The sequence below is a fragment of the Schistocerca serialis genome, chromosome 2 (genome assembly GCF_023864345.2).
Source record: "Schistocerca serialis cubense isolate TAMUIC-IGC-003099 chromosome 2, iqSchSeri2.2, whole genome shotgun sequence".
Classification (NCBI taxonomy): Eukaryota; Metazoa; Arthropoda; class Insecta; order Orthoptera; family Acrididae; genus Schistocerca; species Schistocerca serialis.
The window spans coordinates 863,423,783-863,440,412 of NC_064639.1; the positions used below are offsets into that span (position 1 = coordinate 863,423,783).

At 43.0% G+C, this 16,630-nt stretch overlaps 1 protein-coding gene across 1 annotated transcript in view; it reads left to right on the forward strand.

The window, feature by feature from the left end:
* The window catches only part of LOC126458169 (exostosin-3-like), a 258,000-nt gene that overhangs the window by 135,359 nt on the left and 106,011 nt on the right, over positions 1-16,630 (forward strand). The gene's annotated exons all lie outside the window — the stretch shown is intronic.

The following is a 16,630-nucleotide window of genomic DNA, read 5'->3' on the forward strand; positions in this document are numbered from 1 at the left end:
TATCAGCAACCTCTTCATTTTCCCTTTCCAAACTCTGAGTATCTGACTGTACGTGGGAGAATGTTACTCAGATATAACGAGGTGGATCAGAGAAATTTACTTCCCTCAGAGCGCAGCAATACCAACCTCCCTGTTTTTCTGCTCCATAGATTCCAGTAGCACAGCAGGAAGTGAATCCAGCGTGTTCCCGCTTTTTCGCGTTCACTTTATTGGCCAGACGAATGGTGCCCACTCCCTCCATGCAAAATACGAGGATTCGTTTCCAACGGACGTCGAGAGGCTGGTTTTCTGAGGCACTTTTGCTGCAATCTCCAAGGTGTGAGTATCTCTGTCCCACTGGAACATGGATAAGTCTAAGTCGGCTTGCTTTGTGCTGGGTAGGGTGTCACTAGACATGAAGGTATCTGCATTTCACTTAAAGTGATACTTAATAATGTTTCCTCTAGTGAAGTTTGAATATAAGTAATATACGAAATAATAATATGTAAGTATTTTGCAGCATAAAGTCTTGTGAACAGGCTTGGTCCTTGGACAGCATCTGTCCACGTGGGATGACCACGTTAGTTAATTGCTACATTCAGTGTTTTCATATTTTCTTGCGGTTATTTAATATATTTGAATTTTGTGGTGCCTTAATTTGGCATGCATCATTGTGAACGAACCCTCCCGGTGTAATGGACCTTTGTGTGCTAGAAATTCTACTTATTTTTATTTCGTTTAATCTGTTTCTTTGAGCTTTCCTACAATCGTGCCACTTCAGTCCATTGGGCTCTTCTTTCGTTCCATGCTGACACTCGGTAGTTTAAAACTCTTCATTGTATAGCACTGACTGCCATGTATTTTCGATGTTGTGTTTTCAGATTAGAGGGAGCTCGATCCACCGGGTTTAGTGAATCCCAACAACCATGATAATACATTTCTGTATCCGCAGTTGTTGATATTAAAGTGTTTCACTCTTGCTGGCTGGCTGTGATTTCCCTGATCTATCCATAGGCAACCTCTCTCATCGCATGGTACTAATAAATTATCTGGAGTGTAATGAATCCCTAGATGCATGATAATCTTGATCTGGATAAGATTTCAAAGGAGTGGTTGGTATTTCACTGCGAGTTTCGAACTCAGATATTCTTCTTACCATGTGTGATTGAGTTTTCGAGGTGACCCACTATAATGTTACCTCCTATTACTGACAAAGCATCATATCTTACGTCCCGCCGACAGAACATTCTTGCTTATCAATGTACAAGGATAATCCCAAAAGTAAGGTCTCCTATTTTTTTATAAGTACATAGACCTGTTTATTTCTACAATGGCTTACATCAGTTTACAGCTTGAACATTTAGCTATTTTTCGACATAATCACCATTTCTGTCGATGCATTTTTGTAGACGCTGTGGCCGTTTCTGTATGGCCACGTCATACCAGCTCCCTGCCGTGCTGCTCAGAAAGTTATGAACCTCTAGGGAACAGAGCACCAAGTCAGGACTATAGGGTGTGTGGGTGATTATGTTCCCCTGAAACTGTAGCAGGAGAGCAACGGTTTGCCGCGCGATGTGTGGCCGAGCGTTGTCATGGATAATGTGTACGCCCTTGCTCAACATTCCTCTTCTCCGCTTCTGAACTGCCCGTTTGAGTTTTTTCAGAGTCGCACAGTACCTGTCAGCATTAATTGTAGTCCCAGACATTCACCTCCGACGACGAGGTGAAAGAAGAGGTTCATAACTTCCTGAACAGCATGGCGGCGAGCTGGTATGACATGAGCTTACAAAAACTGCCACAGCGTCTTACAAAAATGCATTGACAGAAATGGTGATTATGTCGAAAAATAGTTACATGTTGAAGCTGTAAACTGATGTAAACCAATGCAGAAATAAAAAGATCTATGTAATTATAAAAAAATAGGAGACTTTACTTTTGGGATTACCCTCGTAGTTAATTACAATCGTGCCACTTCAGTCCGAATAACAATCCATTTATGTGAGGGACCATAGTAAACTATTATTTTTTCATAACGAAGTGTTTATTTCTACTGTGGAAGGGGAGTTTCCGTATAATAAACGCCACTTTCATTGGACGTGATCTCTAGTTGATTTATCCTGTTTCCTCTTTTCATTTCTGCATTCTTTCCCTTTGGGTGACTTAACTTTTTTTTTTTTACAAGCTACGAATGGTCGCGAGTAGAACAGTGGTCAAGAAGGTGTAGAATTATTGTCAATCAGTCGCTTCCTTTTTAACAATCTCTGTACAACTTCAGTTGTGTTTTTAACTTATTCCATTTTGTAACTGTAATAACTTACATGCGTAGTAAGCCCACTATACAATTTACCGATTGCTTTCTTCGCTTTATTCCATTTTTCACACTTATATAGTTGATGAATATGCGTAGGACTACAGTAGTGACATCTAACTAGCTTACGACACGAACTTTACAACTACTCTGCAGTAGTTTGTTGCGAACAGTAGCGCTGTTAGTAGGATAATTTGCCAACACTGTGGCCTAGTATATGCAATATTTTAAATACATTTGACGATGCTAAGCTGATTTTGTGTTTGTCTTTTGACGATGCCACTATTGTTTCATTATATTAGGACATATTTTAAAACAGGTCATATTTAAACCACATGATTTTCGGATGTATGTCAGTAATAATTTCATTATGGCCTGCTTTATTGTTTTAAGATGCAGACAATCAACTGGTTGTATTTGTGTATTTTTCCATGTTTTGCTGCAGATCTGAAGGTGGTCATCACTGACCGAAACAGGTAGAATAAAGACTTAACAGTTTTGTGACGGAAATAAAAGAAATGCATTCTAAATTTTTTAATTATCAATTCAACTAAGACTTAGTCTATCATTCAATTTTGGTTCAGCCCATCCATGCACATACAGCGAGTGGTGGTATTATTTCTATAAGAGTAGTAGAAGTAAAGCATTTAATCATGATTGTTTGAATGATGTCGGTAATCAAATTAAATCCATTTCATATATTGATGCAGGAGACTCCCCGGGAAGGGTAGCCAAATATTAGTGTAGGAGACAGGCTTGGGGATCCCCAGGTTAGTAGTAAAAAAAGCAAAAGTGTTTAGGACACGTCTTTCATTTCACCAATATCAATACTGGATTATAAAACTAACTGACCTCCTTTAACATCACCAGAATTCTCAGTAAAATCGATTTTCTTAAAGTTAGGATGTACCTCTACATCCGTTTTGGACACCAAATTTCCCCTGAGAATTTTAACCATGTTATCCTTTTCTTCCCCAGGGTAAAATAAAATTTTCAGTCCCTTATTCCAATAATCTAAATCATAACTACATTCTTTTACCTCTAGTGTACCGTCTTTATTGCTATGCTACTGCCAACGTCTTCAGAATTTATCTGCCTTCTTAAAAACATCCACTTCAAAAATCTTTGCCTCATTTCTCATATCACAAAACAAAACCAAATTCCATTCATAACTCGTCAGTTTTATCACTGATATGTTTTGCCAACTCCGATGTGACACACCTCGTTTTCCTGGAGCCCTATATACATATTCCTATTCGTGAATGCCAGTCCCTCAAACATTAGTGCCGTTTCGTCACTGTTTTCCACATCACCTTGACTCTTACGAAATTCCAATAGCAACCAGCAATAGGGAGATGGGGGCACGAACACACTTTTGATATCAAATTGATACGCAAATTAAATAAACTGATCACCTAACTACCCTCTAACCGACCACCCACAACCACGCGCACCCCCACCTCCAGATGACGTGATGTGTTTTTCTCACCCTGTATGTAGATCCACAGACACCGCCCTTCCCCACCCATCCCCCTCTCCCTCCCTACATACCCGTGACAGTTCCGAATTTTGGTGAGAATTTAGAATTTCGGAGGAATTTCGAATTTTGGGGGCAATTAAGAATTTTGGCGGGAATTGATTTGTTCCAGGGCTGTGCTGACGCCCACCTCACCTCAACCCGGGAACTGGCAAGGAATTAAAAATAGTGGTAACCTTTTGAGGAATTGAAATCTTGTCCTCCTCGACAGAAAGCTCAGGTGATGCCCCCTGAAACAATTATGCCACCAGAGATGCTTGGAACTGGTGGTAAATTAAAAATTGCGGTGCCCTTTCTGAGACTCGAATGCTAATCCTTCTGGACAGAGAGCCCAAGTGAACCCTCGAAGACTGTAGAGGGTGGGAGTTGAATCTGCATTCTCCTTGATGGGCCCCCACGAACTAACGAACTTGGAAGCAGTCTTAGTTCCCCTTCCCACCCACATCCCTCCCTCCCTCCATCCTTTCCTTCCTCCCACAATCTCCCTACTTCACGTAGGGACAGATGCCAGTTCTGTCCAACCGTAGTTGGTGCACGAAGAGATCCTTCGGTTGGCATTGATATATTGCCTCTAGCCTGTGGAAATCAGTCTGTGGAAATTAGTATTGAATACAGTACAGAGACAGTTAGTGCTTATTTTCATTGTTACCAACCAGAAGTGTCTAGTAACCACAGTTTTGTCAGCTATCAGCCGCCTTTAGTGAATTAACAGTCTAGTTAAAAGTTGATTAACTCTACAGTAAATTGTTGATTTCTTAGGATGGATAGGGTGGGTGACTGTTGTGTGACACAGGAGGAGCTGCCCACTGCTCGCGAACAGCTGAACGTGCTGATGGCCACGGTCAGCCGTCTTCAGGCTGCTGCCTCGTAGTGGAGCGGCAGTGGGGAGTCTGGTGCGTCGCATGGTACTCCCCAGGTGTTACATGCTTCATCCATGGTCCCTGCTGTCGAGACATATTCGCGGGTACCGGACGCGGTTGGGTCACCCTCTCCCCAAGGAGAGTGGCGGGTTCAGCGGCGTTCGCGTCGCACGAGGCGGAGGGTAAATGTGGAGGCTGGCCGTGTGGCATCACCCGCTCTGCCTGTGAGTGGACATGTGGCCGCTCCTTCAGCAAGGTCCGGGCAGGCACACGGGGGAAGGGGTTTGTTACTGATTGGGAGGTCCAATGTTAGGAGGGTGATGGAGCCCCTTAGGGAAATAGCGGGAAGGTCAGGGAAGAAGACCAGTGTTCACTCTGTCTGCTTGCCGGGGTTCTCATCCAAGATGTGGAGGCCCTGCCGGCGGCGATAGAGAGTACTGGGTGCACCCGACTGCAAATTGTTGCTCATGTCGGCACCAATGACTCCTGCCGTCTGGGTTAAGAGGTCATCCTCAGTTCATACAGACAGTTGGCGGAGTTGGTGAAGGCGGAAAGCCTCGCTCACGTGGTGGAATCTGAGCTAACTATTTGTAGCGTCTTTCCCAGAACCGATAGTGGTCCTCTAGTTTGGAGCCGAGTGGAAGGTTTAAACCAGATACTCAGACGATTCTGCGGAGAACTGGGGTTCAAATTTCTCGAGCTCTGCTATCGGGTGGGGAAATGTGGGGTCCGCCTGAATAGGTCAGGCGTGCGCTACACGCAGGAAGCGGCTACAATGGTAGCAGAGTACATATGGAGTGCACATGTGGGGTTTTAGGTTAGAGAATTCCCTCCCTAAGCCCGACAAGACGCCTCCTGAGACGCGGCAAGGTAGCAGTAGGCAAAACGCAACAGATAATGACAATATTAATGTGGTAATAGTAAACTGCAGGAGCGTCTATTGAAAGGTCCCAGAACTGCTCTCATTAATAAACGGTCACAATAACCACATAGTACTAGGGACGGAAAGTTGGCTGAAACCAGATGCAAACAGTAATGAAATGCTAAACTCAGATTGGACTGTATACCGCAGAGACAGGCTGTACAGTGATGAGGGAGACGTTTTTATAGCGATAAAAAGTGCAATAGTATCGAAGGAAACTGACAGAGATCCGAAAGGTGAAATAATTTGGGTGTAGGTCACGTTTAAAGCAGGCTCAAACATGGTAATTGGATGTTTCTATAGGCCCCCTGGCTCAGCAGCTGTTGTGGCGGAGCACCTGAAGGAAAATTTGGAACATATTTCGAGTAGATTTCCCCACCATGTTACAGTTCTGGGTGGAGATTTTAATTTATCATATATAGACTGGGAGATTCATACGTTCATAACGGGTGGCAGCGACAAGGAATCCAGTGAAAGCTACCTTAAGCAGTTAAACAGAGAACCGACTCGTGGCGATAACATATTAGACCTTCTGATGACAAACATACCCGAACTATTTGAAACAACGCAGAACAGGGAATCAGAGATCACAAAGCGGTTACTGCATCGATGATTTCAGCCGTAAATAGAAACATTAAAAAAGTTAGGAAGATTTTTCTGTTTAGCAAAACTGACAAAAAGCACATTTCAGAGTACTTCACAGCTCAACACAAAAGTTTTATCTCACGTACAGATAGTGTTGAGGATTAGTGGACAACGTTCAAAACCATCGTACAATATGCATTAGATGAGTATATGCCAAGCAAGAGCATTAGAGATGGAAAAGAGTCACCGTGGTACAACAACAGAGTTAGAAAACTGCTACAGAAGCAAAGGGAACTTCACAGCAAACATCAACATAGCCAAAGCCTAGCAGACAAACAAAAATTACACTAAGCGAAATGTAGTGTGAGGAGGGCTATGCGAGAGGCGTTCAAAGAATTCGAAAGTGAAGTTCTGTGTACTGACTTGACAGAAAATCCTAAGAAATTTTGGTCTTATATCAAAGCGGTAGATGGATCGAAACAAAATGTCCAGACACTCGGTGACCAAAATGGTACTGAAACAGAGGATGACAGACTAAAGGCCGAAAAACTAAATGTCTTTTTCCATATCTGTTTCACTGAGGAAGACTGCACTGTAGTTCCTTCTCTAGATTGTCGCACAGATGAAAAAAATATTAGATATCGAAATAGAGGGATAGAAAAACAATTAAAATCGCTCAAAAGAGGAAAGGCCGCTGGACCTGATGGGATACCAGTTCGATTTTACACACACTGCGCCAAGGAACTTGCCCCCATTCTTGCAGCGGTGTACCGTAGGTCTCTAGAAGAGCGTAGCGTTCCAAAAGATTGGAAAAGGGCACAGATCATCCCCGTTTTCAAGAAGGGACGTCGAACAGATGTGCAGTACTGTAGACCTATATATCTAACGTCGATCAGTTGTAGAATTTTGTGACACGTATTATGTTCGAGTATAATGACTAATCTAGAGACTAGAAATCTACTCTGTAGGAATCAGCATGGGTTTCGATAAAGACGATCGTGTGAAACCCAGCTCGCGCTATTGGTCCACGAGACTCAGAGGGCCATAGGCACGGGTTCCCAGATAGATGCCGTGTTTCTTGACTTCCGCAAGGCGTTCGATACAGTTCCCCACAGTCGTCCCCACAGTCGTTTAATGAACAAAGTAAGAGCTTATGGACTGTCAGACCAATTGTGTGATTGGATTGAAGAGTGCCTAGATAACAGAACGCAGCATGTCATTCTCAATGGAGAGAAGTCTGCGAGGTAAGAGTGATTTCAGGTGTGCCGCAGGGGAGTGTCGTAGGACCGTTGCTATTTACAATATATATAAATGACCTTGTGGATAACATCGGAAGTTCACTGAGGCTTTTTACGGATGATGCTGTAGTATATCGAGAGTTTGTAACAATGGAAAACTGAATGAAATGCAGGAGGATCTGCAACGAACTGATGCATGGTGCAGGGAATGGCAATTGAATCTCAATGTTGACAAGTGTAATGTGCTACGAATACATAGAAGGAAAGATCCTTTATCATTTAGCTACATTATAGCAGGTCAGCAACTGGAAGCAGTTATTTCCATAAATTATCTGGGAGTAGGCATTAGGAGTGATTTAAAATGGAATGACCATATAAAATTAATCGTCGGTAACGCAGATGCCAGACTGAGATTCATCGGAAGAATCCTAAGGAAATGCAGTCCGAAAACAAAGGAAGTAGGTTACAGTACACTTGTTCGCCCACTGCTTGAATACTGCTCATCGGTGTTGGATCCGCACCAGATAGGGTTGATAGATGAGATAGAGCAGATCCAACGGAGAGCAGCGCGTTTCGTTACAGGATCATTTAGTAATCGCGTAAGCGTTACGGAGATGATAGATGAACTCCAGTGGAAGACCCTGCAAGAGAGACGCTCAGCAGCTCGGCACGGGCTTTTGTTAAAGTTTCGAGAACATACCTTCGCCGAGGAGTCAAACAGTATATTTCTCGCTCCTACGTATATTTCGCGAAGAGACCATGAGGATAAAATCAGAGAGATTAGAGGTCACACAGAGGCATACTGACAATCTTTCTTTCCACAAACAATACGAGATTGGAATAGAAGGGAGAACCGATAGAGGTACTCAAGGTACCCTCAGCCACACACCGTCATGGGTGGCTTACGGAGTACGGATGTAGATGTAGATGTAGAAGGTAAGATAAAGAGAATGTTTCTTGATGTCTGTTAAACGTATTTTTCTGAGAGACTGCAGCCCTCTGGAACAACGAAATTCCAGAGCACGCTCCGCATCGCTTTTTCAAGCAGCCAGCTGCTGCCACTTCGCCACAATTAGTGGTCTACTGCTCATCTAGCCGACATCGCTAGGGAAATGGTTCTTCGCCAACACAAAAGCATGTCACAGGACGTGCCATGACACCTATTTTTAAACATGAAATTGTGACAATATCAATAAAAACAGCTATGATATCACGAGAATTGATACAGACGTTCCCTATTATTTTTGTCGCCAAAATCGGTATGGTTATGAGAGAACTATCTGCATCCAAATTTTAAGCAGTTATAGCACTCCTTGTGATAGAACCTCCTCTACGATTTTACCGTTTTCTCTCTTCCATTGTACTGAAAAACAATTACAGCCTGCGTGTTGGCATCGATTACATTACATATACATGTATCGCTCCATTCGCGCTGGAGGACAGTGCTCGAAGTCGTTTGCACAGATCTGCAAAAATGTTTTGCCGTCTGTACTGAGGAAGACCAATCACACGAGAGGTTCCCTCTATTGTTCCTTCATAAGCAGTTGAATATATTGCTTTCTCCGTTGGAACACATCCAACCAATTTACACCTTAATACATTTTAATTTTTCTACCACGACTTCGAGGTGTGCGTCAGCTGCTGTTAAAACGACATTAACACTTTTCGATCTTTTAGCTCTCACACAAAGCTGAACATCGCATGGCGTAATTTATGCAGTTCCCACAGCACACAGTTTGGTAGAAAGGTAACACAGAGGCGATGTTCCCCATTTACATAAATGTAAAGCGTTTCCAACAGGTCTCCTAACCTGATGACCTGTACAGTTAATCTCATCTTCCCCAGCGAGAAGTTAGCGGATGTTTCAATGTTCCGTTTCGAAGAGCATTGTTCCGTCATTCTGTAGTCATGCACATGTGTTGACCGTCGCTGAGAAGTGCTGTTCACAACATGCGCGATATAGTAAAAGTAAAATGAGGTACTGTTATCTTATTGGTGAAAAACTAAAAATAAAAGAAAATTTAAAAAAATAAAAATATGTGGAGGGTATCGCAGCATATGAAAATGGGACGATTCTGCTGCATTGAGGAACGCTTCCAAACAACTGTCTGAAGGTGATGAACTCTACATTTAATCCAATGTTCCACAGCGACAGGTAGCACATATCCAATGCTCCGCCAAGGCTCTCTCCATCTCACCAAGTGGTGTCAGTCAGTCATTATGCCGTAATCAGCAGCGTATCCAGTGGATGGACGGGATGGGAAAGACACCGTTGATATGGGATGGTGTACTGTAATACACACCGCAGTTAATAGCAAGATCAATTTTAGTGATTTTACCAGTTGTTCCGTAATTTCAATGCCAGTCATTTACATTCTAGAATTCTCCCCAATTTCTGTGTCATTGGTAAATCACCCATCCACTACTTTGTTAGTACCATACAACAGATTACGGATGCAGATACATGAGTGTGCAGTACATCCATTCGACCATATACAGCAAAGAATACTAGACAGCGTCCTATACCGAGGCAAAGAGGTTATCTACATACTTCCATCGCATCAATCATTGTGCAGAATTTACGATTACGACTGGCCATCTGTCCCATTGTTGATGGGCACCACAGATTTATTTATTTATTTACACGTCATGTGCCGTAGGACCAAATTGAGAAGCAAATCTCCAAGGTCATGGAACATGTCAGTATATAAAAGTTGTAAAAGATAAAAATAAAATGTTTTTTAACCCGAAATAAGTCAGTCCATAAGTTTAAGTAAACGCAATCAACAACACAACAAGAATCAGGGTCATTTTCCAAGAACTCCTCGACAGCTTAGACGGAGTGACCCATGAGGAAACTCTTCGGATAGTTGTTGAAAACCGTCTACAATATCGCAGACTCTTCCAGTTTCCATATGTTGCGATGTCTTCCGTATTTTTGTCAGTGAGAAACATCACCTCCGCGTTCTGTTTATACCAAATTGTGTCTTGTGGAAGCAACTTAATTTACGCCATGCGATGTTCAGCTTTGTGTGAGAGCTAAAGGATCGAAAGGTGTTAATATCGGTTTAACAGAAGCTGACGCAGACCTCGAAGTCATGATAGAAACGACAAAGTGTAAGGATGTGCTGCAGCCGAAAAAACAATTTATTAAACTGCTTATGAAGGGACAACACAGGAACCCTCTCGTGTGATTGATAGTCTGTTGGATATGGCCTTCCTCCAGTACAGACCACAAAACACTTCTGCAGATCTGTACAAACGACTTCGAGCACTGTCTACACCTCCAATGGAGCGATATGTGTATATGTAATGTGCTCGATAACAACACGCACACGGTAACAGTTTTTCTATACATTGGAACAGAGAAGACGATAATATCTCATAGGAGGCTCTGCTACAAGGAGTGCTGTAATTGGTTAAAGTTTTGATGGAGATAGTTCTCTCAAAACTACATCGAATTTGCCTGTAGAACTGATCGGTATCGGCTGCATCTATTCTCGTGGAATCATAGCCGTTTGGGCCGCGCGGGGTAGCCGCGCGGTCTGGGGGTTTGTCACGGTCCGCGAGGCTACCCCGTCAAAGTTCGAGTCCTCCCTCGGGCATGGGTGTGTTAGCGTAAGTTAGTTTAAGTTAGATTCAGTAGTGTGTAAGCGTAGGGACCGATGACCTCAGCAGTTTGGTCTCGTAAGACCTTACCACAAATCTCCAAAAAACTTTCATAGCTGTTTGTTTTGTTATCGTCATGAATGAGTGTTTAAAAATAGGTTTGTTGTGGATTGTTTTTGGGGAAGGAGACCAGACAGCGAGGTCATGGGTCTCATCGGATTAGGGAAGGAGGGGGAAGGAAGTCGGCCGCGCCCTTTCAGAGGAAACCATCCCGTCATTTGCCTGGAGTGATTTAGGGAAATCACGGAAAACCTAGATCAGGATGGCCGGACGTGGGATTGAACCGCCGTCCTCCCGAATGCGAGTCCAGTGTCTAACCACTGTGCCACCTCGCTCGGTTAAAAATAGGTGTTATCATACGTCCTGTGTTATTTCATACTTCATATACCTCTAATGATAAAGGAGACATGACTTCAATCACAGTTCGTAATGGAGCCCAGAAATGATAGTTTTTTTTCACTCACCTGTGAGTAGTTTGTGTGAAATAGGCTGTGATGAGCAAATTTCTTACAAAAGTAGAATTCGAGAATCTGCTGCTGTATGGTAGAAACATTACAGACATGTCGATAGATGTGGGATATGCACAAAAAATGCCAAATGTCAAATTTCCCGCGTACGGTAACTGGTTTCGACGTATCGGAAGAGAGAGATACTTGGTGAAATCTTATAGAAGGTTCTATTACAAGACAGACTCTCACGATGTGTTTCGTAAACGCCAGTATAATATAACATCCAACGCATTGCTGAAACGAGACCTTCCATAATGTATTAACCAGTTAGGTCGTCTTGAATTATGGTTTGTGGTTGTCGAACGTAAAATGATTGTGTTTTTTCTGACGTGTGAGCCAATGGCGTCAGAGATTGTATTCTCTAATGTTATTTTACATGCCTGACATGTCTGTAATACAAACGTGGATGACATTTTATTTACAGACATTGATTTGAACGTGATAGACGTTCTCGGGTGGTGTAATTTGTCCACCGAGCTGAAAGAAATTGCTCAAGATAGATGTTTTTCCGTCCTAATTTAAATTCATGCTTTTTCTTTACTCTGACGGTAGTTCGGAAACAACGGGGACATATGGACATATTGCGGTGATCGGTATTTTTCGCATCAAAATAGCGTTTTCTTCGCGATTCTACGTAGTGCGGGCTTGTTTCTTCTGATCATCTGTAATCGGTGGCGGTGCACTTCGCTGGATGTCGCAAATTAATGATAAGCGAATTGTATCCTGCAGTTGAACATAGAAAGTATACCGATTTCGCTCTTAAAACTAAAAGAAAATGACTTGCCCTATTTTCGTGGAAAATGGACATTTATTATTGTCACAATTGTTTTTTCCTTTTATAATAGATGCTTCATTGTAGGAGACCCATTGATGTTAAATAAGAATGTGTGAGGCTGCTCTGTGGTCTGTGGTCGCTTTAGGCAAAAGGCTTCCTGTTTTCAAGGCAGCCCACTTTTGAAAAAGCCATCTGGAGAGTTCTCTGTAATTTCGCTATCGTGAAGGAGTCCAGTCTTCCTGAGAAATATGTTTAACAGTTTGCAATCAAGAGCTGCATTGACGTTAAATACAATTGTTCTTTATCGCAGAAAGGCAGGCTGCTGGAAGCGTGGGGGGCGTGTCTACTGTGGGTGGTCGCTGGACACAGCAGTACCCCAACCAGTGGAGGTGGCATGTGGTGACTGTGTCACTATATTGTAGACGAAGAAGTTGCACTTGGGGCAGCCGTCCTTTTATCTCCTATTCTTTAGTTGACTACGCATGCTTTTGTGTTCACGAAGGACTATCAGCTCAGCGTGGTCAGCGACCACAGCCAGCTTACGCCGCGCCAAAAGGGCTGCGGGCTGATAAGCACGGCATGAGGGAAGCAGCTTGCCATTTGAGAAAGAGATGTGGAGTGTTCTCCAGAATTTCGTTGTAATTCCAGAAGGGCTGCAGTCTTTCCTAGAAATACATTTAACAGATTCTCTTCTTCTTACCTTTCGTCTATCTGTGACTGATTTCCGCAGACTGGAGGTAGTATATCAATATCACCAGAAGGATCTCCTTGTACACTGCCAGTGGTAAGGCAGAACGGGCATGTATCCCTACCTATGGTGGGAGAGATGGATGGTGGGATGAAGGAAGGGATGAGGTATGGAAGGGAGGTAAGACTGCTTCCAATTTGGCTACTTCATGGGCGCTCATCGAGGAGAATGCACGTTCAACTTTTGCCCCTTCCGCGGTCTTTCAGGATGACGATTTTCCCCACTATACGTGTTGCATTATAACCTATTCGATACAAGTGCTGATTTTTTCATGACAATTTTGAAGAGCAATGACGTATTTTTCAATCAGTTATTGTAGTGTGTATTGGTTTTCATTACCTGGGCCGCAGGGTAATTGTCGAGCAGGCATCTGTAGCGAACTCTGACGTCAAACAACGACAGATACTCTCCTCAGATATATGCTTACTCTGTCCAACAACAGCAGCTCATCAGTTGAACACATTTCCCTTGAGATGGTTCAAATGGCTCTGAGCACTGTGGGACTTAACATCTGAGGTCATCAGTCCCCTAGAACTTAGAAGTACTTAAACCTAACTAACCTGAGGACATCACACACGTTCATGCCCGAGGCAGGATTCGAACCTGCGACCGTAGTGGTCGCGCGATTCCAAACTGAAGTGCCTAGAACCACTCAGCCAAAGCCGTATTTCTCTCCAGAAACAATAAAACTAGTACCATACACCCCAGCCATTTTCCCACCAGCTTGTAGGTGAATGGTAATGTTTGAGTGGGTCTGTCACTAGTTTCGAGTCGTATTGTGAAACTTTTTCCCAGCAGGATAACTCCAGTTGTATGACATCGTCAATTTTTGAGCTTTATTGAGATTTTAGGTGGCCCTTGTGTAGTGTTATGCATATAGTTGTGTAATTAGAGTCGACATTTATAAATAATTATGTAATTAGGACTGATCTTTACTTCATTTTCCCAAACTAAATAAATAAAGTACACTAACCTGACCTTCCTCTCCTGCATCTGGGCAGCTTGTATATGTTAGGAGGTGCACTTGGTCTCACTGTCCAGAAGGGCCAGGGTTTGAGTCCCAGAAAAGGCACTTCCATTTTTAATTTCTCACCAGCTCCATGCATCTCTCGTGCTTTCCTTCTAGGAGAACCAGGGCTCGATTCCCAGAGAGGGTATTGCCATCTTTAATTCCAAGATAATTCCCAGGTGGGGGTGTGGTGGTACATCACAACAGCCCTGGTACAAATAAATTCCCACCAGAATTCGCAATTGCCACCAAAATTCGATATTCCTGCAAAAATTCGGAATTTCTGTCAATAGGACAGGTGGGGGAGGGGGAAGCGTTGGTTCAAATGGCTCTGAGCACTATGGGACTTAACTGCTAAAGTCATCAGTCCCCTAGAACTTAAAACTATTTATATCTAACTAACCTAAAGACATCACACACATCCATGCCCGAGGCAGGATTCGAACCTGGGACCGTAGCGGTCACGCGGTTCCAGTCTGTAGCGACTAGAACCGCTCGGCCAGTCCGGCCGGCCAGGGGGAAGAGGATCAGTGGGAAAGGAAGATGGTGTCGGGACCCATGTGCAGGCAGAGAACACAGAGAGTTATCTAGGGTTCGTGTGGGCATGGTCAGTTGGGTGGGGTAGTTTGGAGGTAATTAATTGATTAGTTTAGTTAATTTGCTTATCAAATTAATATCAAAAGTGGGCTCATACCTCCATCTCCCTACTACAGTAAATGTCACTGTGATGCTTGACACATCTCTTTTAGCTTTTGCCAGTGGAGTTTCTTGAGCATTTATGCAAAGTACTCATGCTGATTAAACAGTTCCATGACGAAAAGCGCTGCCTTTTGTTGGATCTTCTCTATCTCTTCTGTCACTTTTACCAGATAAACATTCCATATTGATGAACATCAATCATCGGTTGAACAATGGCTTTATGAACCACTTTCTTCATGGATGAGTTACATTTCCTTAAGAGATTACCTATAAATTTCTGTCTGGCAGCTGCTTTTCCTACTGTCTGCTTTACGTGATCGGTCATTTCCATTTAAGATCGTTATAGAGACTAACTCCTAGATATCTTACGACAGATATTGTCTCAAGCAATTTTTCATCAGTACTATAGTTGTACAGAAGTGAATTTCTTTTCCTATACATACTCAACAAACATTAATTACTCATTATGAGCATTTGACCAATGGATTCTCCATAGACTCATTAAGTTACAAACTACCAATTTTTTTAAAACTTGTTAGCCATTGAGTTTTGCATATGTTTGTTCCAGACCTGTATCTCTGTTTTATTTTTCTGTGTGTATAGGATAACTTCCTTTACAGTGCACATAGCAATGTGACCTGACGTGCTTTAAAGTACATACACTAACAAGCCAAAACACTATGATCACTGTCCACCGTGACGCTGGATGCTGCTTGGTGGCGCTGCAGGCACTAGATGCAGTTACAAAAGCATGTGAGCGTAACAGACACGGACGGGGGATCACACTAGCGAAGATATGAGCTGCACATGTAGCAATACATTGAGATAAGCGACGTTGACAAACTGTAGATTATTATTATGCAAAGATTGTGAACAAGTATCTCGAAAACGGCGAAGCTGGTCGAATGTTCACGTGCTACTGTCATTAGGATCTACCGAAGGAGGTAGAAGGACATTGAAACTAACACTAGGATGATAGGACATTTGTTAAGACATGAGAGAATGGCTACCATAGATCTAGAGGGAGGTGTAGAGGGAAAAAACCTGTAGGGGAGGACAGAGATTGGAATACATCCAGCAAATAATTGAGGACGTAGATTGTTAGTGCTACTTAGAGATGAAGAGATTAGCACAGGAGAGGAATTCGTGGTGGGCCGCATCAAACCAGTCAGAAGATTGCTGACAGAAAAAAGTGTGCTAAATAGTAGGACATCCACGACTCTTCGCAGAACGTTGCGTTCGGAGACTTGTCTGCTCTATAAAGCAGGTTATATTGTTGTCTGTGGAATCTTTGCCGAAAGAGCACAATGTTGGTCCACGCCAAGTGTTTCAGATTTCCACCGGCATCCCATTATGGTTGATGTCTTCCTTGATGGCGACATCATCTTTCAGCAGCATAATTGTCCTAATGTTGGAGCCAGAACCGAGGAGGATTACAGTGAACTGACGTTGATGTCTCGGCAACCAAATTCGCCCGATGTAAGTTCTATGGGGTCCATCTGGGTCGCTATCGGAAGCCATCACCTCGTAGACAGCTAATGCCACACAACGCCACAACACTATCAACAAATTGTCATATCCCTGATACGCAGAATCAGTGACGTCTTTCATTCCAAAGACGGACAAAGAAACTATTAAGCAGATGACCATAACGTTTTGGCTTTTCATACCGTAAGGATCCTCAAGCATAGGCACAACATTACTGGGATGATTTGTTTCTCTTCCTAAAGGTGTATTTAGCTGAGTCCTCATCACTCTTCTCTTCCCCCTCTCTCTCTCTCTGTCTCTCTCT